The sequence below is a fragment of the Danio rerio genome, chromosome 3 (genome assembly GCF_049306965.1).
Source record: "Danio rerio strain Tuebingen ecotype United States chromosome 3, GRCz12tu, whole genome shotgun sequence".
Classification (NCBI taxonomy): domain Eukaryota; kingdom Metazoa; phylum Chordata; class Actinopteri; order Cypriniformes; family Danionidae; genus Danio; species Danio rerio.
Window position 1 is genome coordinate 42,759,535 of NC_133178.1, and position 24,168 is coordinate 42,783,702.

At 37.0% G+C, this 24,168-nt stretch overlaps 1 long non-coding RNA gene and 1 other non-coding gene across 2 annotated transcripts; one reads left to right on the plus strand and one right to left on the minus strand.

Annotated features, from left to right (window-relative positions):
- Positions 1 to 8,006: 8,006 nt before the first annotated feature.
- LOC141381268 (uncharacterized) lies at positions 8,007 to 18,510 on the minus strand. The gene is made up of 3 exons (XR_012401177.1): positions 18,397 to 18,510; positions 9,853 to 9,909; positions 8,007 to 9,744 (listed from the first exon to the last, which is right to left on the minus strand). It is a non-coding gene; the product is annotated as an uncharacterized lncRNA (long non-coding RNA).
- A 10-nt stretch (positions 18,511 to 18,520) lies between these two features.
- On the plus strand, positions 18,521 to 18,592 carry trnat-cgu (transfer RNA threonine (anticodon CGU)). Its single transcript has one exon. It is a non-coding gene; the product is annotated as a tRNA-Thr (tRNA).
- The last annotated feature ends 5,576 nt before the right edge of the window (positions 18,593 to 24,168 follow it).

The following is a 24,168-nucleotide window of genomic DNA, read 5'->3' on the forward strand; positions in this document are numbered from 1 at the left end:
TACAGATTAGTTTCCATGCATCTTTTCTACAATTCTATGTCCTTTTAGAAAATAAAGTGTGTGTGTGTGTGTGTGTGTGTGTGTGTGTGCAGGTCAATGCATTTCATTAATATGAATACATTTTCCATATACTTCTTTCTAAATGTTTTAGCTTTATTCTGAGTAAAGCACTGCATTATCAAGCTGAAGGAAATATTTACAGGGTTCCCACTCTTTCATGGACACTAAATTCAAGGACTTTTTAAATCCCTAATATTTTTAAAGGGCACCCATGGTGAAAACTCTACTTTTCAAGCTGTTTGGACAGAAATATGTGTAGGTATAGTGTATAGGCGGTCATATTGGGATGTTATAAACACACAGAGTCCTTTTTGTTTTTCAATTTAACAACATAAAAACCAATTGGACCAATTGGAGCGGTTTTCAGACTGACTGCAACTTGACGTACGAGTGCGGTCCCCCCGCCCACCGAATTGATTGATAGCAGCGTAACATGTTCCGGTAGTCTCGTGTATAATCAGATCAACAAGAGAAGATGAGTGCAATGCAACCGGGAATAACCGGGTCTGTTCAGTTCACTAGGATCATCAATCATCATCAAATGTGATCAAGAGTGAGTTTCACAAGTTTAAAATGTTTTAAAACAGAGCACGTGTGTAATGAATTACAGCGATTTACTTCAGCTTTACTTCATCAGCACAGCCGCGTGTCAACAATTATAAATTAACAATTATAAAAGAAGACGCTTAAATCCTGCTTTGTGGACGTTAAATCAGGTTTATTTTAACAAACTAGATACCCCTACAGCAGTGGAGATTAGCCTGTGTCCTGTCACTTATGCGTGCAAAAAGAGTGCAAAGCTAAACGTGCTGTCTGTATGTATATGCGTATTGTGTCCGTGCTGGGTATGTGTGTCTGTGTGTGTGCGTGTGAACTTTGTAACGACATTGGCGTTGTAACTTAACACAAATGCAGCAAATAATCATCATGGGTAAAGTTCTTACTGTAGTATTTCTCACAAACGCTACGTGAGATCTGCTTCCTTTATGTCTGTTTGTTGTCAGACTCAGCAGAGGGAGGAGATTAAGGCACGTAGAAACGGTGGGCGAGGAGGACTCGCCTCAAAGGCGCAGAAAAGCAAAACCGTCACCCAGTGCAAAAAATGTAGAAAACAGAATCTTATAAAAGGTAAAAAAAAACATCTACTGGATGTTTTAAGGCTGAAACTTTACAGACACATTCTGGAGAGACAAATGATTCATAATAAATCTGAAAAAAGGGGTAACCTAGGTGCCCTTTAAATCGAGAACCTTTGTAATTCACACCCCCAGCATGTAGCACCTTAAAAGTCCTTCCTGTACTTAACATTTCATTCATTCATTTTCTTATCGGCTTAGTTGCTTTATTAAACATGGGTTGCCACATGCAGCGGAATGAACCCCCAACTTATCCAGCATTTGTTTTACAAAGCCGATGTTCTTCCAGCTGTAATCCAACACTGGGAATTACCCATACATTCTTGCATTTACATACGTACACTATAGCCAATTTTTCCATTCAATTCACCCATACTGCATGTCTTTGGACTGTGGAGGAAATCAGAGCACCCGGAGGAAACCCACGCGAACACGAGGAGAACATGCAAACTTTACACAGAAATGCGAACTAACCCAGCCGGGGCTCGAACCAGCGACATTCTTGCTGTGAGGCAATCATGCTACCCACTGCGGCACCATGCTGCCCCTATAACATTTTACTTATAATAACATTTAACTTTTACTTTTAATATTTACATTAAAATGTCATAATGATGATGTTTGTAATGTAATTTTAAAAAATGTTTACTGTTTTAAACTACAGTTTTAAAGTCATGTTCAAGAAAATTTAATACAATTAATTCTATTCTGGCAATGTTCAAATGTGGTTTCTGAAGTATTGAAAAAATGCATAAGTCATAGTTCATAAGACTGAAATTTCGTTCGGGCTTCAGGAAAGCAGAACAGTACAATTGGGGAAATATCACTATAAACCTTATATTCAAGCACTTTCAAGGACCTATGTTTGTTTTTATCCAGTGTCCAAGCCTTGAATTCATGGGCCCAATTCTACACCCGGCGCATAAAGGGGCAAGATGTGTTTGGCGCGATTTGTTGCTATTTTTAGACCAACGCAACCTTAATTTTCACGTTTTGCGCCATATTGTTTAAATATTAAAGTCTTTAAGTTTACAGACTCATGAGCATTCCGGTCTAGAAAGGTGGTGTGTTAAGGCACATTGTTGGCGCGCTGCTTTTTTGAGGAACTGAAATAGACAGCACCACTGACCAACTAAAAGCTGCTCTAATGTAAACACTTACACATTGCTTAATACACACAGGATGTACAGCAATACACAAATATCTTTACATATAAAAAAGAATGTTACAAAAATTTATATGTTCTACATAAACATAAAAACTACTGCCTCCATGCCTTCTTCATCTCGGGGGAGCTTTTTTTTTAGTTTAATCATGACAATTTGCATTTGAATAAAAACAAGTCTAGATTTGTCCACCTCTCGGGTTTTGGAGACTATTGCATCACTGAGGCATATGAATAGGACGTGTGTTTGGATGTTTTTGACCACACTTCGTAATTGTTCATTTTTTATCTGCTGGAAATCAGAACTAAATTTAGAAATAGTTTTGAAACAAATCTTTGCGCTTAACAAACAGAATTAAATGTATAGGCTAATGGATGTCTTAAGTGAAGTGCATACAACCATTTTCCACGAAAGTAAAGGAGTAACGAGTAAAAGCAAAGTAAAGAGAAAGTAAAGAGGCCTAGTGGAGGAGCCTCATTTTTTTTTATCCTCGCTGTACTCTTTAACTGTTTCCCGCTGGTAAAGCGTTCAGTTTTTCCACTTACAAAGTCGCCATGTAAATAGCAAATGCACCATGGCGTGACGCAACTGACACTTAAAGGCATTGTGAGATGAGACTCTGATTGGTTAAGGGCATGTTAAGCTCAAAACACAACCATAACTCATTAAGAGATTAAGCACAATCCTGTTAGACCATGCGCCAGGGCGCAAACTGCATTTTTCTATTCTTAAAATAGCAAAAGTGGATTTGGACACAGCCTTAATGCTTTGCACCATGCACTTTAGACTTTGCGCCTAGATTGTTAAAATAGAACCCCATGTCTTTCAAGTAGAAGTGAGGAAACCATGTATTTACTAAAATGTACAGTTGGTGTATTCTGAACAAATGCATGCAGGCATGGTGAGTATAAGTGATTTTAAATCTTCATTCATTCATTTATTCATTCATTTTCTTGTCTGCTTAGTCCCTTTATTAATTCGGGGTCGCCACAGCACAATAAACCACCAACTTATCCAGCACGTTTTTACGCAGCGGATGCCCTTCAAGCCACATCCCATCTCTGGGAAACATCCACACACTCATTCGTACACACACTCATACACTACGGACAGTTTAGCCTACCCAATTCACCTGTACCGCATGTCTTTGGACTGCGGGGGAAACTGGAGCACCCGGAGGAGAACATACAAACTCCAAACAGAAATTCCAACTGACCCAGCCGAGGCTCAAACAAGCGACATTCTTGCTGTGAGGCTATTGTGTTACGCACTGCAGTGCTGCCAAATATATTAATACAACTTATTTTTTATTGAATTTGATAAGTATCAAAACCAAGAGGATATTACAGGATTACGTCATCAAACATGTCTAGTATAGTTATAATATAATAACAATATCTATTTTTGGCTAATCTGCAAAAGATGGAAAACTTGCTGGAATTTATTTGTTTTTTACAATAATACCCCATAAAATAAGTAACCCAGATAAATTCAGGGTTGTTTTTAAATTGAATTGTCGGGTAAATAAGCCAAACCACCTGCAAATGAATGTCCCTAACCCTAAAGTAAAAAGAGGAAATATTCTCATCAAAGCTCAATAAGTTGATGCGCTGGGACATTCCACAGACAGACAGTTCCTCCTTTCCCTTTAGCACAAGACAAAGGGCACATAATAAACAAGAACAACACATCATTAAATCACTGCACACCATCTACACAGCATAAAAAACAAGCACCAGAGGAGATTCACAATACTTCTGTTTGGCTCGTACACAGACAATACCTTGCCATATTGTTGCTAAGGTCAGATGTATAGGTCATTACAGAGCAGACTGATGTATTATTCAGAGGAGAAACGTCTTCTGAATAATACAAGAGATGCAACCATCTTCCTGCTGGCACAAGATGATTGTCATACGAGTAATTAAAGCGATGGTTCACCCCTCAGAAAAATGTAAATGCTCTCACTATTTACTTGCCCTCAATTTTTTCCAAACAAGTTTATTTTTCCTCTGCTAGACCTAAAAAAAAAGATATTTTGAAGAAAGCAATGAAAAAAATGAGTTCTGCAAAACTGCTGTAAACCATGTATATGGGCTGAATTTAACCAATTAACTAAATGTAGTCATGTACAACTTAATTTGTTTGTTTAAAATCAGCCCAAATAAATTGTTTACAACCACTTAACTTAAAAATATTAAGTAGATCCAAGGAATCATATTTGAATAATTTTAGGTAATTTAGTGGGTAAAACAAATGTTTTGTGACAATAAACTGTATGTAAAAATCATGAAAGAATTTTCCGTTTTCACTTCAGCAAAATCATTGCACTGTAAAAACATGTAGGGTTCCACACAATTTATTCATGTTGTCTCAACACAAATCTATTAGGGGAGCGCGGGCACAAAGTAACGCAGGGTAAAATATAACACAGAGTTGAAGGTATTTTCTCAAGGTTAACCATGGCATGTTCCTGCCATTTTATTTTAAAAGTTTGGCGAAATTTGGATGAGAAACAAAGGAGAAACCATTGTTTCCAACCCAGGCTCATTTCTGAAAACATACCGCTATATACATTTTTAAAGAGTGTCAAATATGTCCCATAAACTATGTTTTTTTTTGCAGTTTTTGTTTTCTATCTGACTGACCGTTCGACTGACCCACCCTCCCCCATCCAACCAATACTGTTTTAAAAAGCACCCACTTCCCAAAACCCAACCGTAGCATTCACTCAAAAAATTAAATGCAGCCATACATACTTCTGGCTACATAATTCACGATCTCCACAAATGTATATAGGGCTACATTTACAGAATAATATGTTAATTTTTTTCAGCATAAAAGTATTTTTTTACGCTATATATATATATATATATATATATATATATATATATATATATATATATATATATATATATATATAGCTGAACTAATTTCTAATAACTGATTTATTTTATCTTTGCCATGATGACAGTAAATATTGTTTTACTATATATTTTTCAAGACAGTTCTATACAGCTTAAAGTGACATTTAATGGCTAAACTAGGTTAATTAGGTTAACTAGGCAGATTAAGGTAATTAGGTAAGTTATAATATTATTATATTGGGAAAAAAAATTGCTTAAAGGGGCTAATAATTGTCCTTAAAAAGGTGTTTAAAAAAATGTAAAAGTGCTTTTATTCTAGCCGGGGAAAAAAAGCAAATAAGACTTCAAAGGGGGGCTAATAATTCTGACTTCAACTGTATATGGTTTGTCTATCCCTATTACTTTGTTCATTATTTAGCCAAAACCTAAAAACTTCTTGCTCTTTCCTTCATCAGCTGAGGAAGTTCAACCTTTCAAAGGAGCTGCTGAAACAGTTCAACACTTTCATCCCTAAATCAGTCTTCTGCACGTTATAACTGTCTGGTTTAGCTCAGCTACCAAATCCGACCTCCATAGACTACGTCGAATAGTTCGAACTGTTGAGCGAATCACTGGTACAACCCTCCCTACTCTCCAAGAACTGTACTTATCCAGAGCGAGCAGAAGGGCTGCCAAAATCACTCTGGACCCCTCACACCCAGCACACTGCCTATTTGAACTTTTACCTTCTGGTTGACATTACAGAGCACCGTGCACCACAACAGCCCGACACAGAAACAGTTTCTTTACTCAGGCAATCCATCTCATGAACACTTTATGATAGTAACTGTGAAACTAACATCACTACTTGCTATACACTTTTTATACATATATACACTTATTCAACAACATACTTTAAATGCCAATTTGCTCATAACAGCTGCACATACATAGTGATATAAACTTGTCAATTTGTATATTTTCAGTATTTGCAGTATTTGCAATAAATTTATTATCTGTTTTTTGACCTGTCTCTGTAATTCTGTTGCCCTGTAGAAGCTCTGTCACGAAAACAAATTCCTCGTAGGCTATGTGTGAACACACCTGGCAAGAAAGCTATTTTTGATTCTGATCTAAGTTCAAGTAACTAATTTAATTTTAATTTTTATGTAGACTGAACATAAAACAATTTAGTTTCCACCCAAAAAACTCCAGAATTGTTGCTTCAGCTCTTTTTAAATAAGTAGTCTGAACAAGCAGCAAAAAGAAATTGTTTGTGCAAATTAAGACCATAATATAATAGTTGACAGTGCACATTTTAGCTCAAGATGACAGATAAGGACATACACACACACAATAAGTGTCAAATAATACTAAGGTATCAGTTTCAAGGAGTGAAACGGACTGGAAATGTCAGCAGGAGGTGCTTAAAAAGTGTCAGTGAAAACAGTCAAATATCCCGAGGCTTTGAAGGTGTGTCAAAAGAGGATCCTGTTTCCTGCTGCACGGTCAAACAAGGGTTCATTTTTTTCCGCTTTAAAACAGAGCTGGCACATTAGCATACCCACTGGCATGGCATTTTAAAGCCTAAACTGCTCACGCATTTAAAGCACACAACAATTTTCAATAAAAAAACGACAACATGCGAAGATAAATCATCAGATCTCTGTTATCCCCCTGAAGGAGCGCGCGTCACATGCTCAAATCTATTTTCCTTTGTAAGGCAGACAGTCTGTCATTTTATCCTCAGGATCATCTATCAGAATTGTCTCGCAAGAGCTACAGAGAGAAGCTTTTCTCACCTCAAACGGTGAACCGCTTCACCTAACATAATTCACAGCTGGAAGACATTCTCAGAATTCCCTGTTCTCACAAAGACCGAGCTTTTTTTAAGTCCACCGTTGCATGAATAAAAACGCCTCATTAAGGGATATCGAGACTCGGGGACGGTGATGCGATTGCAGCGCTGCATTGATTTGAAGATCAATGGAGAGCAAAGGTGTTGAGAAGACTGAATCAATTCTGCTTAACAATACAGTCCTGCACCTCAAAGATTTTACACCCCCCCCCCCCCCCCCCCATCCCATCCCACCAATGACACAGAGCTCACTTCTGGCATGAAGACGTGTGGTGTGACGGCTTTGATACTTGATGAGTACAGTCAGATTCCATCCATGAATGACAAAGAAAGAGTGTCTTGCTAATATGTGTGTTGTCATTTTTGAGCAAATATATTCATTTGTTCATTTTCTTGACGCTTAGTCCCTTTATTAATCCAGGGTTCCACAGCAGAGTGAACCATCAACTTATCCAGCTAGTTTTTTACACAGCAGATGCCCTTCCAGCCGCAACCCATCTCTGGGAAACATCCACACACACATTCACAACGGACAATTTAGCCTACCCAATTCACCTGTACCGCATGTCTTTGGACTGTGTGGGAAACCGGAGTACCCGGAGCACACCCATGCGAACACAGGGAGAACATGCAAACTCCACACAGAAACGCCAACTGGGCCGAGGATCGAACCAGCGACCTTCTTGCTGTGAGGCAAAAGTGTTACCCACTGTGCCACTGCGTCACCCTTTGACAAATCAATAATGAATTTATTACCAAGTCATATTTTAAAAGTAAGAAACAACATATTTGCAACGAAGATTTTTGCTTTGTATTTCCTGCATATCATTTTGCTGTGTTGTATATATTATTTTTTATTATGATAGATCTTACTTATTGAAATGTTAACTGTTACAACCGGCTCAAAGTTGCAACATTAGAGAGACAATACGGACCAGGTAAATTGAAAAGAGAAATGATTTATTAACAAAATGTATAATTAACAAAAGTATTTAAAGCAATCAAAGTCAGTATAGGTGAAAGTCAGTATTGAAAAGCATGTGTATGGAAGTGTACTGAGCTCATGATCCAAACACAAACTAAAACAAAAGCGCCAAGCAGAGACGTTCGGCTAATCGAGCTCCTCTAGACAGAATGCCGGACTTCTTATAAACACCCCACGATGAGTCTCAGGTGGGATGACCCACCCACCAATCTGCAATCACGCAGAATCTGCAAATAACAAACACACATACAAACAGGTCCCACATGGGACCTAACATTAACCTTCTGTCTAAACAATTATTTTGCAATGCATAGAAACTGTAGTCATTATCATGTAGTCAATCAATCATCATATGCAATACTATAGGTATTATAGGAATATAGGTATGCACTCACTGGCCACTTTATTAGGTACACCGGTTAACTGCTTTTTTAATGCAAATTTCTAATCAGACAATCACATGGCAGCAACTCAATGCATTTAGGTGCAACCCCACCGGTCCTGCACCACCCAACCCGCTCCGAGCTGGTTTCGAACCAGCGACCTTCCGCATGGGAGTTGGGTGCTCTACCAAGGAGGCTAAAGACCATGGCCTCTAGCATCTGTCGCTAGAGCACCTTTAGAGGTCAGAGGAGTGAGGTTTACCTGCACAGCACACACTAGCTGGCCTCCGTTACATAGGCGTGTAGACATGGTCAAGACGATCTGCTGCAGCTCAAACCGAGAATCAGAATGGGGAAGAAATGTGATTTAAGTGACTTTGAACGTGGCATGGTTGTAGGTGCCAGACGGGCTGGTTTGAGTATTTCGGAAACTGCTGATCTACTGGGATTTTCACGCACAGCCATCTCTGTAAAGAATACAGAGAATAGTCAGAAAAAGAGAAAATGTCCAGTAAGTGTGGGTGCAAACGCCTTGTTGATGCCAGAGGTCAAGGAAGAATGGCCAGACTGGTTTCAGCTGAAAGAAAGGCAACTGTAACTCACATAATTACTCGTTACAACCGAGGTATGCAGAAGAGCATCTCTGAAAGCACAACACATCCAACCTTGAGGCAAATGAGCTACAGCAGCAGAAGACGACACCGAGTGCCACTCCTGTAAGCTTAGAACAGGAAACTGAGGCAACAATTCACAATTGAACAATAGAAGATTGGAAATATGTTGCCTGCCTGGTCTGCGACATTCAGATGGTAGGGTCAGAATGAATGAATGAATGAATGAATGAATGAATGAATGAATCTATCTATCTACATTACCCGTCTCAGATCTTTGCCTTTCTTGACATTTGTGTAAAAGTCTGTAAAATCTCACGCAAATGAAATTTATGACCACTGTGAAACCTAAGGACCACGAATATCATTACAGCCCCCCTTTTTCATCTTGGTCTACACTAATATACATCAAAAGCAGCACAAACACCGTCCATATGGGCAGATATCACACATCGCTTTGAAAATATATCACTTACAGAGCGTTATTCAAAATGCACCCCTCGCCTGTACAGTTTCTTTCCTGTATTCGCTCTGAAATCTCAGTCAAGAGCTCGGCGTGATCAGGTTTCAGCAACAAAAATGAGCTCTTCTTGCCTTCCCACCCCCATCTTTGTGCTGCTCTCCCCCTCCCGGCGACTCTGAGACTCCCAGAGACTCTTGTTTATTCCTCCCCTCAGGCTGTAAGATTGGAGCCCGGGCCTGCCATGAAAGAGCGCACACAAAACAAGAGAAGATTAAAGGACACAGAGATATAAGGAGTGCATCTGACCAAACCATCTGTGCTACTCAAAACCTTTTTTTTTTTACCTTACGCTTGCATGAAGAGGTGTGAGATCCGCAGTGCAGGCAACCACATATAGGAAGCTGCAACATAAATACGAGCCATGAGGGTTTATTTATGGATTCAGACACAGAGGAAGCAAAAGTATACAATGAGTTCAGCGACAAGGGTTTACCCGCACTGACAAAATACCGCAAAAACCAATATAAGATCCAGTGTTGCTCTTCTGTTGGGTTATAAATGCTGATACGATCTAGTCATTGGAATGGATGAATAATAAACAGATGTGGTTGTACTTAGGGATGGCAAAGTTCTATTTCTAATACAAATTTATGAGCCTCATTGAGATGGGCTACAAATGCAAATGACAGAAATGGTGGAAGGTGCATAATCTAGGCAATGCAGTGCTCAAAAATATGGATTTCTACGGATAAGAATATGGAATTGACTGCTGAGATATAGGCATATATCATATTCAAATGTAAAATGACTGCTGTGAAATGGTTTAGGTGTGTGCAAAATAATGATCTTCAATGGTTTGCATGTTAGAAGGGCTGCATGCTTTTGTAAAAGGGATTTCAACAGGGATCTGGAAATCCATTTTAAAAAATAGTCATGAGATTTTCTATAGAAATATGCAATTTACAGTTTTCTCTCAAACACATTTTCAAAACAGCGTCACCTTTTTTCCAAATTCTACACACAATTCCCAAAACTGCACACACAAAATGCTTCACATTTGCCACACCTTTAAACTGTAAAACTACATTCAAAATGCCACAAACACACATCAGAATGAAGCATCAAATGGCAAACACTTCTTACATGATATTGAATGTTTGGACATATCATGTAAACACTGTTGTTCTAAATCTAAAGATCTTTGTTCTTTCAATTGGCTTTTATCTACATTTCAATACAATGTTCTACAGTAAAATTAATATGAGGGGGAAAAAAGTACACTGTAAACACCAATGGCATGTAGAAACAGAAAATATTATAGTATTATAATATTAGTCCAAACATTAATGGTGTGTACAGTAGCATACAACAAAAACATAAACATACTCTACACTGTAAACAAAAATCTGTAATTTTATGGGGGTTTTTTTCCGTCAGCTGGGGATTTCACACAATACTTTAAATTCAGTTTACTTTAAGTGATATGTTTCCTCACTACTTAACTCGTTATTTTTTATTTCATTATTTGTTAAATTATTATTTTTTTTTAATTCTGCATAGCACAGCATGTTTATTTATTTATCTATAGACCCTTTTCACAATTTTGGATTGCAAAATAGCGGAAGTCGTCAAAGTTGGGAAAACTTAGAGAGCAGTAAATGGGAAATGCAACAAATAAATTACAGAAATTTACCAGAGAATAATGTATATTAAATTACATAAATTTACCATGCAAATTTTGATATTAAATTACAGAAATTTATCGTAGAATAGGAATCACCAAACTTGTTCCTGGAGGTCCGGTGTCCTGCAGATTTTAGCTCTAACCCTAATCAAACACACCTGACCAAGCTAATCAAGGTCTTACTACATATACTTGAAACACCCAGACAGGTGTATTGAGGCAAGTTAGACCTAAACCCTGCAGGCTACCAGACCTCCAGGAATGAGATTGGTGACCCCTGCCGTAGAATAACAGACGTTAAATTACAGAAATTTACCGAAGAATAACAGATGTTAAATTACAAAAATTTACCGTAAAATACAGATGTTAAATTACAAAAATTTACCGGAGAATAATAGACGTTAAATTATAGAAATTTACAGTAGAATAACTGATGTTAAATTACAGAAATTTACCGTAGAATAACAGATGTTAAATTACAGAAATGTCCTTAAATGTAAAATACTGGTAAATTTCTGTAATTTAACAGCCATCATTTTATGTTTTTTTTCCGGCACCTCAGCAGCCAGAAATTTTTTTTTAAATTGCGCAGTTTTTTAGTGTATGTAAAAATGTAAAAAAAAAACATATGTAAAGCGAAAGTATGTTCTCCAGAATAAGAATACAGGGGGGACGTGTTTTGAGAAAAATGTTTTATACAATTAAAAACTTCAAGGCTAAGAAACAGCTTTTATTTTGGAGATTTGCTGTGTAGTTTGGCATTTTGAGTGAGCTGTTTCAGAAATTGTGTGACATGAAAAGATTTAGTGTATAAGCAGTTTGAAAAAACTGTAAATTATATTAAAGTACAGGGTGTTCATAATATTTAAATTATATTAATGGGTGTTTTTGTGATGTGCTTTAACTTTGTTTTATCCACAACCAGTCAAAAGTCTGGAATATTCTTTTGTTAAAATACAGTAAGAAAAAGGGGGAAAATTCCATGTATACATACATATATATGTGTGTATGTACATATGTGTGTGAAACATTTTATAATTACAAGTTTGAATATTTAAATATACTTTAAAATGTATATTTAAAATGTTTTTAGGATAATTACTCTTATGTCACATGATCTATGCCATAGGCACTGAAGACAACCACATATAGGAAGCTGCAACATAAATACAAGCTGTGAGGGTTTATTTATGGATTCAGACATGTATACGATGAGTAAGAATAAACTACAGTTTACCCTCCCACACTTCTGAATCTGACAAAACCACACAAAGATCTAGTGTTGTTCTTCTCTTAGTTGATGAATGCTGATATAATTTAGTGGAGTGGATTAATAATAATAAATGAATGCAGTTGTATTCAAGGAGAACATGCAAACTCCTATATATATATAATTTATTGCTGAGAAATACTCATAGATCTTATAGAAATTAAATGGTCTTAAGTGTGCATTGATTGTGTGTGCAGTGGTTGCAGTGATGTGAAGTGCGTGCAAGGGTTGTGCATGCAATAGTTTTATTTTTTAAATATTTTTTAAAGGAAACATTGTAGTTGTTCAACTTTGCAAATACGTGGTTTAACTATAAGGAGAGTGCCTATTTGAATTCAGAGACAGGACTTCCAGCTCGTCAGCAGTCATCCAGCCTCTTATTCCCCATCAAGAGCAACCTTCTGACATACACTTATTTTGGAGTCTGCATGTGTCTTTCTTTTGTAGTTAAATGTGAGATCTAATTTCTTTTGGGTATATCAAGGATTTTTTAGAGAGAATATTTAGCCAGAATCATCTGTTATTTGTTTTAGAACAGATAGATTACAATCTTCAGTTTTACGTATTAAAATCCAACATAGGCTCATTCTGAAAACGTACCCCTATATACAATTTTAGAGATCGTGAATTATGTAGCCAGAAGTACATATGGTTGCATTTTATTATTGTTCAGAAATGCTAGGTAAAACAGTTTGGATGTGGATCGTTTTCGTACTAAAATGCCATTTTAATACTAAGACATATTAGTATAAATGGGGTCTGAGTGTGTATTTTTCGTGAGCCATTTGCGACGGGGGCGGGGCGGAGGATCGGAGATGCTGGCTTAGCATTGTCTTGTCTATTGGCCATCGGCGATGGACGATGACATCGTCTATCAGCTTAACCCTAATGACCACAATTTCAGGGTTCAAGAGCAATTCTAAAAAGAATAAGGTAAGACAAAAACAGAATTAAAAAAAATAAAATAAACAAGTAAATAACAGGGTGAGAACGTGGTAAAATCTTAAAAGATGGTAAAAAATCCGGCAAGGGCTTTTTCTGAATTGCTTTTTAAATTTGTAGATTGAGTTTTAGAAAGTGGGTGGGCGGGTCAATCTGTGTTATTTAAAACACTATTGGTGGGGTTTAGGAAAGGGGTCATTCAGTCAGTCAGGCGACTGCGTGGTAGATATACAAGAGAATAGCAGGCACGAATGGCACTCGCGAGTGAAATTTGAGATCTCACTCAGCGTACACAACTGCCTCTGGTGTATTCGCGAAAACAAAAACAGCAAAAAAAACGTAGCTCCTGGGATGTCTTTGGCGGTCTCCAGAAATGTATATATAGAGGTCTGTTTTCAGAATGAGCCTGAGTTGTTATATTCTCTGTGAAAACTTAGCCATTGATCTTATGACAGATTTTCTAGGAAGCTTCATATTTATTAAATGTTATTGTTCATTAAAGGACATTTAATGTAAATTACAGTAGTGTTTAATAAAAACGTAGCCTACTGTTGCTTATATTAATTGACGGGTCAATCTACTTTGTTCCAACATTAGACCGTGGCAGAGACCTTATAATAATCAACCATAAAGGCTATTCGCTTGAAGTATCGGTGATGTATGGAATACTGTTTCCGGGTCCAAATCGCTACTTACTTGAATTGAGAAAATATCCGTTTATGACCCCTTTTTAGTCCAATCACACATTGAAGTGAATTTTATTTAAAATCATGGTGTACACAACAGTCTCTGGACTTGCTGCATCACAAATACCAAAATTTTAACAATTTATAAAAATGTAATCACTTTCTGCCCATCGGATATTAGGCATGGATTTATATATTGCGATCGTGATTTTCCAAAGTATTACAGCCTTTACATTTACATTTAGTCATTTAGCAGACGCTTTTATCCAAAGCGACTTACAAATGAGGACAAGGAAGCAATTTACACAACTAAGAGCAACAATGAATAAGTGCTATAGGCAAGTTTCAGGTCTGTAAAGTCTAAGAAGGGAAGTATTAGTAGTATTAGTATTTTTTTTTTTTTGTAAAAAAAAAGCACTTACAGCACTTTGTAAACATTTATTATTACCATTCATTGAGTCTCCACATTCAGTTTGATATAGCCCTTGGACGCGGACGCAGCTTTGCATGACGTCACACTAAACAAGTGGATAAAGCCAAAATCACACTAGACAAATTTGTTCGGACAGTGCTGTGAAAAGGGCTAGGATGAAAAAGGAAGTTGTGACCCTGCTCAAACAAGGGATTCCTCCATATTATACATTTCTGTACAGCGGGGTCCGTTTGATCTTCTATTGGTCTTATGCCTTCATGTAACAAATTCACAGGTCAGAATTTACCAAGCTTGAACTCTGGAACACTGATATTCAAAACTTTTTTTTTTTTTGGCCAAGCTTGGGTTTGCAGTTTGGGGCAGTGTAGTGTTACTGCTTCTTAAGGTGCACTCACACTGTGCTATCCGAACTGGTTATTTCCAGGTTTGTTTGACAAGTGTGAGTGCCTCGAATCGGGCTGATGAAATTTGAGATCTTAATCAGCGTACACAGCCGCCTCTGGTGTATCCGCAAAAATAAAAACAGCAAAAAAACATAGGGATATCCTGGGATGTATTTGGCGGTCTCCAGAAATGTATATATAGAGGTTATTTCCAGGTTTGTTTGACAAGTGTGAGTGCCTCAAATCGGACCCAGGCATGGTTGGAAGAGGTGTTCCAGAGCGTGGTTCGGTTGGGCTTTAATGCAATACGATTATAGTGTAAGTGCAAAGCGTACCTTAGCCCGAAACTGAAGAAGCAACGTCACTTTTAAGGGATGGTTTCATATGGATTTGTTAATCATTCCAACTTTTCAATGAACGCAAACTGTCGTAGATTATTAAAAATGCAAAACCCTCGCTGCACCTTCAGCAAGCCTCATAATACCTGCAGCATAAGGACTTTCATGATCGTCAAAAGTTGTGGATCTGTTCGGCAAAATATTTGACTGTGTGTCACTACATTCCAAACCACTAAAACGATATAACTAAAGCAATGTCCTCTATCCTGAGTGAGAGAGCTTCTCTTCCTGTTAAACTGAACAGTTGCATCGTCGAGCATCAAGTGTGCTCAGGTTCATGTGGCAAAATGCAGTGTGAGTGCATTTTTTGCACAAGCTTGGGCCATCTGGGGAGAGGCGAGGGGGGACAATGCGCGCTTCGGCATGGTTTAAGGTGACTGTACCCGAGTACGCCCCAAGACTGAACAAGGCAAATAAGAATTCCCTTAATTTGTTAAAAGGAGACACCAGTTTTCTTAGAAGACATTAAACAACTGCTAAACCAATACTGAACTAAAGGTAAATCACAGTCGATCTCTTTCTTGTGTATATTTTATTATTGCAGGTACACTAGTAATTCAGTGGTAGTTTTGTTCGGCTTTTATGGGGTAAATTTTTCTGTGAGTTCCCACATGTGGCAGAGCAAACAGATATCATTTAAATACCAGTTATAAAGTAAAAATGTCACTTTATAACTGGTATTTAAATGATATCTGTTTGCTCTGCCACATGTGGGAACTCACAGAAAAATTTACCCCATAAAAGCCGAACAAAACTACCACTGAATGAGCAATTATTAGCAATATGTAAAGCTAGTGTTTTTCAGCCAATGATGAACTTCTGGTGAAAGGTTTATGTGACTATTTTCAGATTCATAATAATTCAAATAGAATCAGTTAAACAGACAGAACCCACAGAGCAAAATATCTTTAGCCCACACAATCAGCTTTTGCTTGGCCCACATGCCGCAGTGAATGGTACATGACTAGATCAAGTCTCACATCCAGACAAGGGCTAAACATGGACCATATCTGGGCCAAGTCTCAGCCAAGTTAATAGCTGAGCCTGAACTAGGCCAGATATGTTGGTGTGTCACGACTGCAATAAAAAATTGATAAACCCATTAATCACTGCACTTTAGGTGTGCTGTGGGTGTGCTTTTTCTCAAAGTGACCTGATTGGTAGATTTTTTTTTCTTTATTCGAAAATAATAAAAAGTATTTTAAAAGTGGGTCAGGATAGGCCAAACTTACAGGGCCCACATATCAATTAATAACATTTGGGCCAAATATTACAATTTTCATCTGGCCCAAATATTGTGTGCCGCCTTAAAGACGGTGCCACCTCTGCCAATGGGCCATGTTTAGCCCACATGCTGTATACCAGTGCTGGATAAATACCTGCTGTGTCAGATTTATGCCAAATCTGGGCCAGAATTCTTTGCTACCTGGGAAGCATCCATTTGGTTTTTAAAGCATAAAAAAAACCCAAAAGACTTTAAACGCGGCACCGTCATTAGCAGCAGGCTAGTGCAGAAACTCCATTGAGAATACAGGGGTAAAATTAATTTTTCATATTTTAAAGACTTCCCAGACATGGATTGTGGCTGGAAGGGCATCCGCTGCGTAAAAACGTGCTGAATAAGTTGGCGGTTCATTCCGCTGTGGCGACCCCGGATTAATAAAGGGACTAAGCCAAAAAGAAAATGTGTGAATATTTTAAAGAAAAATATAACTTAATGCAGTGCTTCTTGTTTGGTCTGATATCCACTTTATATCATAACTCAGCCAGGCAGGGAAGATTAATGTTTTTTTTAAAGAAATCAGATCTTAAATGCAGAGATTTTGTATGGGATGACAATTCACCGGAAACTCTGGGGCTGGAGGACTGAAAGTAAGAGTCTGTGTGCATATACCCCATTACAGTCATATAGAGTCATTGTTAGATGTGAATCCATGAGAAAGCAAAAGAAGCTCTTCAAACAAAAGTGTTTAAGACACTTCATGGATGCTTTTTTTGTTGTTGATACACTTAAGCTATCAAACTATAAACGCAGTCTAGTAGAATTACAATAAGGCTTTTTTTTATACCAGCACATCAGTATGCTAATGTGCTAACATTGTTTGGTGATACATCTCATATATATTACTTAAGTTTTTTTAAATATACATTTAGATGTAAAGATTTACATACAGGTTGTGTACTGCATTATAAAGAGACAGCTTGTAATGTTTTTGTCTAAGGTGATCTCACAAAACTATTTTGAACACATTGTAACTTTTCGTGTTTACCCTGTTTATTACGACACAATGTAACAATTTACTGTATAAGACCTGTTTTGAACAGCACAGACTAAATCCAGGATTTTTCTGTGTAGATTTTTGTCCCAGATTTCCATCATTGCCATCAGGTCTAGACAGAAGCTCCACAGTCTCAGTTGTATATGACATAAACTCTCTGCCACGGTTGATTAAAGTAAAGGCACGATTCAACAGCCTCCCCTGGCGGATGCTGCTATTCATACGCAACGAGAATAAGCAATCGAGGTGAGCTTTCAGCCTTTGGGAGTCCGAATCGTTTTAGTGAATCGATTCACTCGGATAACTCACTGCAATGAACTAATTCTGAACAAACTGACACGTTATGCAAATCCAATTGAAAAAAATAAACACAAACTAATCTTTAGTGGTCTGTGTAATCGCGTGAATGTCTCAAATATGTGTAGCTCATAATCACATTACATCACACATGAGATATTTGGTGTACATCAGATCCCGAATGGAGTCATCATTATCGACTCTAATGAATCAACCCTTTGCGAATTGGTTTGAACGACTCATTGAAAGGAACCCGGAATCTTCTGGGCTAAAGAGGACACAAATTACAAGTTGTATGTTTTTAAGACACATTTAATACGACGAGTATCAAAATAGTCCAAAACGTAATAAGCCAGAAACGTAACTTAAACGGGAAACATCAAGTGGACATGATTCTAGCTGAGGATAACAATGTTTTGTATCCCGCATCAGTCTTATATACTAAAACCAACGACCCATTGTGCTAATAAAAACCTAAACAATCATGGATAGCTGAGTGTTTTAATTAATAATTACCCGAAACCCCTATAAGCGGTTTGTGATGCGGGAATCATTCGATGATTTATGAGTTTCCATCCGCTTTACTTGACTCTTGTTGATGTCAGGAATTTAATTAGGGAAACAATGTCCTCACAGCGCAGGCGCGGTGGCCAAGTGGTAAGGCGTCGGTCTCGTAAACCGAAGATCGCGGGTTCGAACCCCGTCCGTGCCTTTTAATCCACAACATTTCTATAAAACATAAAATGTGTGGAGGTAGTGAGCAATATATGAAAATCAACGTCATGATGATCCATCTGCTGGTTTACCTCACGATCTTGTGAACAACAATCAAAAAATGGTATGTACAAACAGGGGTTATGTTGAAGTTACTAAATAAATTACAATAAATCTCATGGATCAACAGCCTACATGTGATTATCATTGCTCGACAATAATGCAGTAATGCGATTACCTCTACAAATTATGACAATGCAAAGTTTGAATCTCCTCAGCTATATGCTAATGCTACAAAAAACAAACAAAATTGACACAAAAATTACACTCAATGTATGTGTAAATAAATCATGGCCACAAATTACAATTTTTGCTCTCTCGTTTAAGTAAATTATACGGTCATTAATGTAGCCTACCATTTGTTTACTCATTTTAGTTCATCTGTGGGCATGAATGAAGAATTTTTAACTACAAGTTAGTTTGTTCCTTCACTATTCAATCATGACAGCGACATGTTGGACGCTGTGATCTGAGCAGTGTTTTTGTTGTGAGTTTGGTCATAATGGAGGAATGCAGAACGGTGGACAAAGAGACTAAATGACCAACAACAACTCGTATGACATATCATCGACGCTGAGCAAAAACACAATGACAGTTGGTGGCAGAGCCTCAATGATGCTAGCATCTGTTTTTCTGAATATGTCCTGTAAAACTGTCAAGTACGGGGCAGGTGTTTTGCATGTCACATATTCACCCAATCCTATTGCTTTTGATACCTGAAGGGGTTTCTGTTATGCAGAGTCAGGCCTTGGTAAATGAGATAATTCAGTTCCCCCAAGAACTAGAAGATTCCTAGTTCCGATGGCGCAAACACACACACAAAAAAAAATGTAAGCTACTTTTGCCTATAGTTAGGACTAAACAGTCAATGTTAAATAAAAAAAAAAACACTTGTAGTTCTGTTACGTTAAATTATATATAAAAAATAAACGACTATATAATTTAAACGTGTTTAAAAATCTTAACATTAATAATAACTAATAGTTGTTAACAATCAAGATTAGGCTGTATATTAATCTACATAGAGGTTACATGGTGGCTTAGTGGTTAGCACTGACTGTCATTTTACTGCAAGAACGTCACTGGATCAAGCTATAGTTGGCATTTATGTGTGGAGTTTGCATGTTCTCCCTGTGTTTGTGTGGGATTCCTCGTGGTGCTCAGGTTTCCCCCAGTCCAAAGACATGCGCTATAAGTGAATTGAATAAACTAAATTGGCCGTAGTGTATGTGTATGGATGTTTCCCAGTACCAGGTTGCAGCTGGAAGGGTATCTGCTTAGTAAATCATATGCAGAATAAGTTGGCGGTTCATTCCGCTGTGGCAACCCCTGATGAATAAAGGGACTAAGCCAAAAATAAAATGATTTAATGAAATTGGCTGTAGTGTATGTGTGTGGATGTTTTCCAGTACTGGGTTACAGCTGAAAGGACATCCGCTGTGTAAAACATATGCTGGATAAGTTGGCGGTTCATTCCGCTGTGGCAACCCCTGATGAATAAAGGGACTAAGCCGAAAATGAATGAATGAATGATACTGGCCGTAGTGTATGTGTGTGAATGTATTTCCAGTACTGGGTCGCAGTTGAAAGGGCATCCGCTGCGTAAAACATATGCTGGATGAGTTGGCGGTTCATTCTGCTGGTGACCCCTAATAAATAAAGGCAATAAGCCAAAAAGAGAATGAATGAATGAATAAAATTATCAGTAGTGTATGAGTTAGCAGTGCATTCTGCTGTGGAAACCCTTGATGAATAAAGGGAAGTTGAAACTGAAGGAGAATGAATGAATTAATTAATCTACAAACTAGATACTACATAATCAACCTCGCACTTTGTCTGAGAAACCCGGAAGAGTGGTTGTCGTCACTGTCAGTGTGACGTCACTGACTTTTAATACATCCCAAAGAAGGCACTACTACAATTTCAGCAACAGAGGGCGACATAGAGCAACAAATCTGTGCCGTAATCCTACAGGTTTGATTGCAGATTAATAAATCACATATTTTCATACATTTAAAAACGCTCGTATGTCTGGCTCCTGACATTTTCGTGTAAGCATCACTCATACACAACTATGTATAATATATGCTTAAATACATAATAGAAATAAGTGTTGTCTTCACATTTAGCTAACATGACATTACGCAAGTAAATGAATGAAAACTATGACTAAAATCTATAAGAGGAAAATAAAAAGGCTGCAAAGTAAACTCGGTCATATAACCACTCTGGGGTTTCTAAGAACGTCCCTTCCTAGTTTCTAAATTTGGAAATGACTTCTAGGAAAAGAGAAACTGCCAGCTCCATATGTTTTATCTTCCACGTGTTTAGACGTCGCTCCCTTTTAAAGCAAAAGGAAAAAAGGCAGCGAGTCAGAGTAGATATTTACATACTGACACCCATTGAAGATCATTAATAGACTAAATGGTGAGTGTCGGCGGCTCGGGGTTTTGCGCACAATTGGCGTGCGCTGCTGAAAATGGCATCTCCCCCATGCGCGGCCCCTGCTTTACCTAGTAGCGTGACCATGAAGCAATGCACGAGCAGAGAGATCTTAACATGCACAGAGTCAGTCTGGCTCCTCGAGACGCCTGCTCATCTCGCCAGCAGGAGCACGTACGGCGTGCACTTAAAGAAGACAACATCTGATTCAAGCCGGCCAGATGTTTCATTCCGTCGCGCTGCGCTTTATTCGTGGCGAGGTAAGTTTCCAGATATGTTACATGGATGTGCGCGCGTTTTCAGCGGCAGGTGTGATCGGAATCGGGGCAGCGGGTAGAATACTTATAAATTCCATTGATGATGTCATAATAGGCATTCTGCTTAGCCGTTACAATGGGGGAATTGGCGTTCGAATGGAAAAGGAGAATAGCGGATAGAGATCGCCAACGTGATGTGCGTTCTTTTAAAGCAACAGCCTGATGTTTTAGTCGCATATTGCTGCTTTTGGCGGGTATTGCTCGCAGACAGAGGCAGACAGATTGTGTCTGAGAGAGTACCTGAACTCTCTGGGGAGTCGAACACACTGTCTGGGACTCAATTGACGCCCGGCTGTCTCTCTTAACACAAAGATCTTGATGGAGCTTTAGAAAGCCTTCATGCTTGAAAACAGGTGAAGTTCGATTGATTTTGTAGCCGGTTTAATTATGTGTGTGATTTTTTTTTTCCTTCACTTGGTGCCATTACCGGAGAAGGTCACTATTGCTTTGATTAGTGGTCAAATATTTTAGAGAAAGACATTGGACATGCGTGGTGTTTGTCATGTTCAAGTTTATTTGTGTCACGCGTTCCGCAATATAGGCTACGGCGTTTGATAGAGGCAGACCAGATATATTCTGTTCCTCTTTTAATTCATTGATTGTAAATTGACCTACATTTAGTTTTCCCCACTGAATTAGGGTAAAATTTAGTCTGGACAAAGAGCCGGATTGAGTCAGAAATATCCTTGAAAGTGGCCATACTTAAGAGATTACAAAAGAAAGTTTATTGAGAACTAGAACCAAAAATGGATTTTGATATGTCTTTAATACTTACTGACTTATTGGCATGTCAACTCGGGAAAATATTTTTTTTAAATAACACCCAGGTATGCAGTTTTTAAAAAAGAAGGAAATGGGATACAGTACAATTCTGATTTCAACTATATATATATATATATATATATATATATATATATATATATATATATATATATATATATATATATATATATATATATATATACAGTTTAAATCAGAATTATTAAACACTCTTTGAATTCTTTTAAAAATACTTCCCAAATGATGTTTAACAAAGCAAGAAAGTTTTCACAGTATGTCTAATAAAATTTTTTTCTTCTGGGGAAAGTGTTATTTGTTTTATTTAAGCTAGAATAAAATCAGTTTTACATTTTTAAAAAACAATTTTAAGGTCAAAATTATTAGTCCCATTAAGCTGTAGATAGTCTACAGAAAAAAAAACATCTTTTTACAACGACTTGCCTAATTACCGTAACCTGCCTAGTTATCCTAATCACTGTTCAGTTATCCTAACCCAGTTAAGCCTTTAAAAGTCACTGTTAAGCTGTATAGAAGTGTTTTGAAAAATATCTAGTCAAATATTAATTACTGTCATCATGGCAAAGAAAAAATAAATCAGTTATTAAAACTGTTATGTTTAGAAATGTGTTAAAATTTTTTTTCCCCTCCGTTAAACAGAAATTGGGAGAAAAATGAACAGGTGGTTAATAATTCTGACTTCAACTGTACATATGTATAAATATATAAAGAGTTCAGATGTAAAAACCTCTAAATGCCATTTGAAATGTTCTTCTAACATGAGCATTTTTATAAGGCTCCTATGTGTAGGTTCAGTAATTTCACTTTTATGGCAAAAGATAAGTTCTTTTTATGATTTTTAAAGTGAAATAAATCCACATAAACTAAGGAGACTGAGAAAAATGTTCGTTTGCCACTGAAATTTCCGACGGCACTTAGAGGTTTTTGCATCTGAACTCTTCAAACATATATACTTTTGTTTTTGTTTAACAATTTGAAATCCATTACGATTCCTGGTAATGATGATCCATAAAGACCCTAAAAAACTGCCAAAAGAAAGTTTGTGAAGAAAAACAAATCAAAAACGATATTAGGAAATATATATATATATATATATATATATATATATATATATATATATATATATATATATATATATATATATATATATATATATATATATTAGGGCTGCACGATATTGGAAAAAAATTGGACAATGCAATATTTCATTTTTCTGCTATATATATTGTGATATACTGTATCTAAATGACTTCATCAAATGATTGAACAGCACTATTTGAAGGAATTATAGTCGTACTTTATTTCAGGTTCAGTTCTCGGTATTAGCAAACCATTACCTATAACTTTTGCTTCAGTAAAATCATAATTGGCTCCTTATAAGATATTAAGGTAGTTTAGGTATTGGGTTAGCTTTGTAGAATAAGATCATACAGAACATGTACTTAATAAGTATCATTAAGCAGCCAATATCTCAATAACATGCTTGTTAGTAAGCAATAATGAGATTAGGTGCCTAAAATGTTATCAAATTAGTTAATTTAGATTAATTGGGATGGTTCTTTAAGGCATAAAGATGTCTTGCGGATGTGTACTTTGCAATATCGAAGCTGAAATGCTATATTGTGCATCCCTAATATATATATATATATATATATATATATATATATATATATATATATATATATATATATATATAGGGACCCATCTGTAAGAAAATAAGTGATGTGGTTAGTCTTTGTCATCAGCTATAGGTCCACTGAAGCTGATACTATGGTATGGAGTATAGTATATATTAGGCATGGGCCGGTGTAAGATAACCTTGCATAAAAATATCACGGTTTTACAGTGTTACAGTTTTAAGGTATTGTGATTACTGCTCTAAAATATATTCTTTTTAAATGTCTGGGTTAAAAACAACAACCTTTTTTTCCCTCTTTGAACAAAAAAAATTATGTTT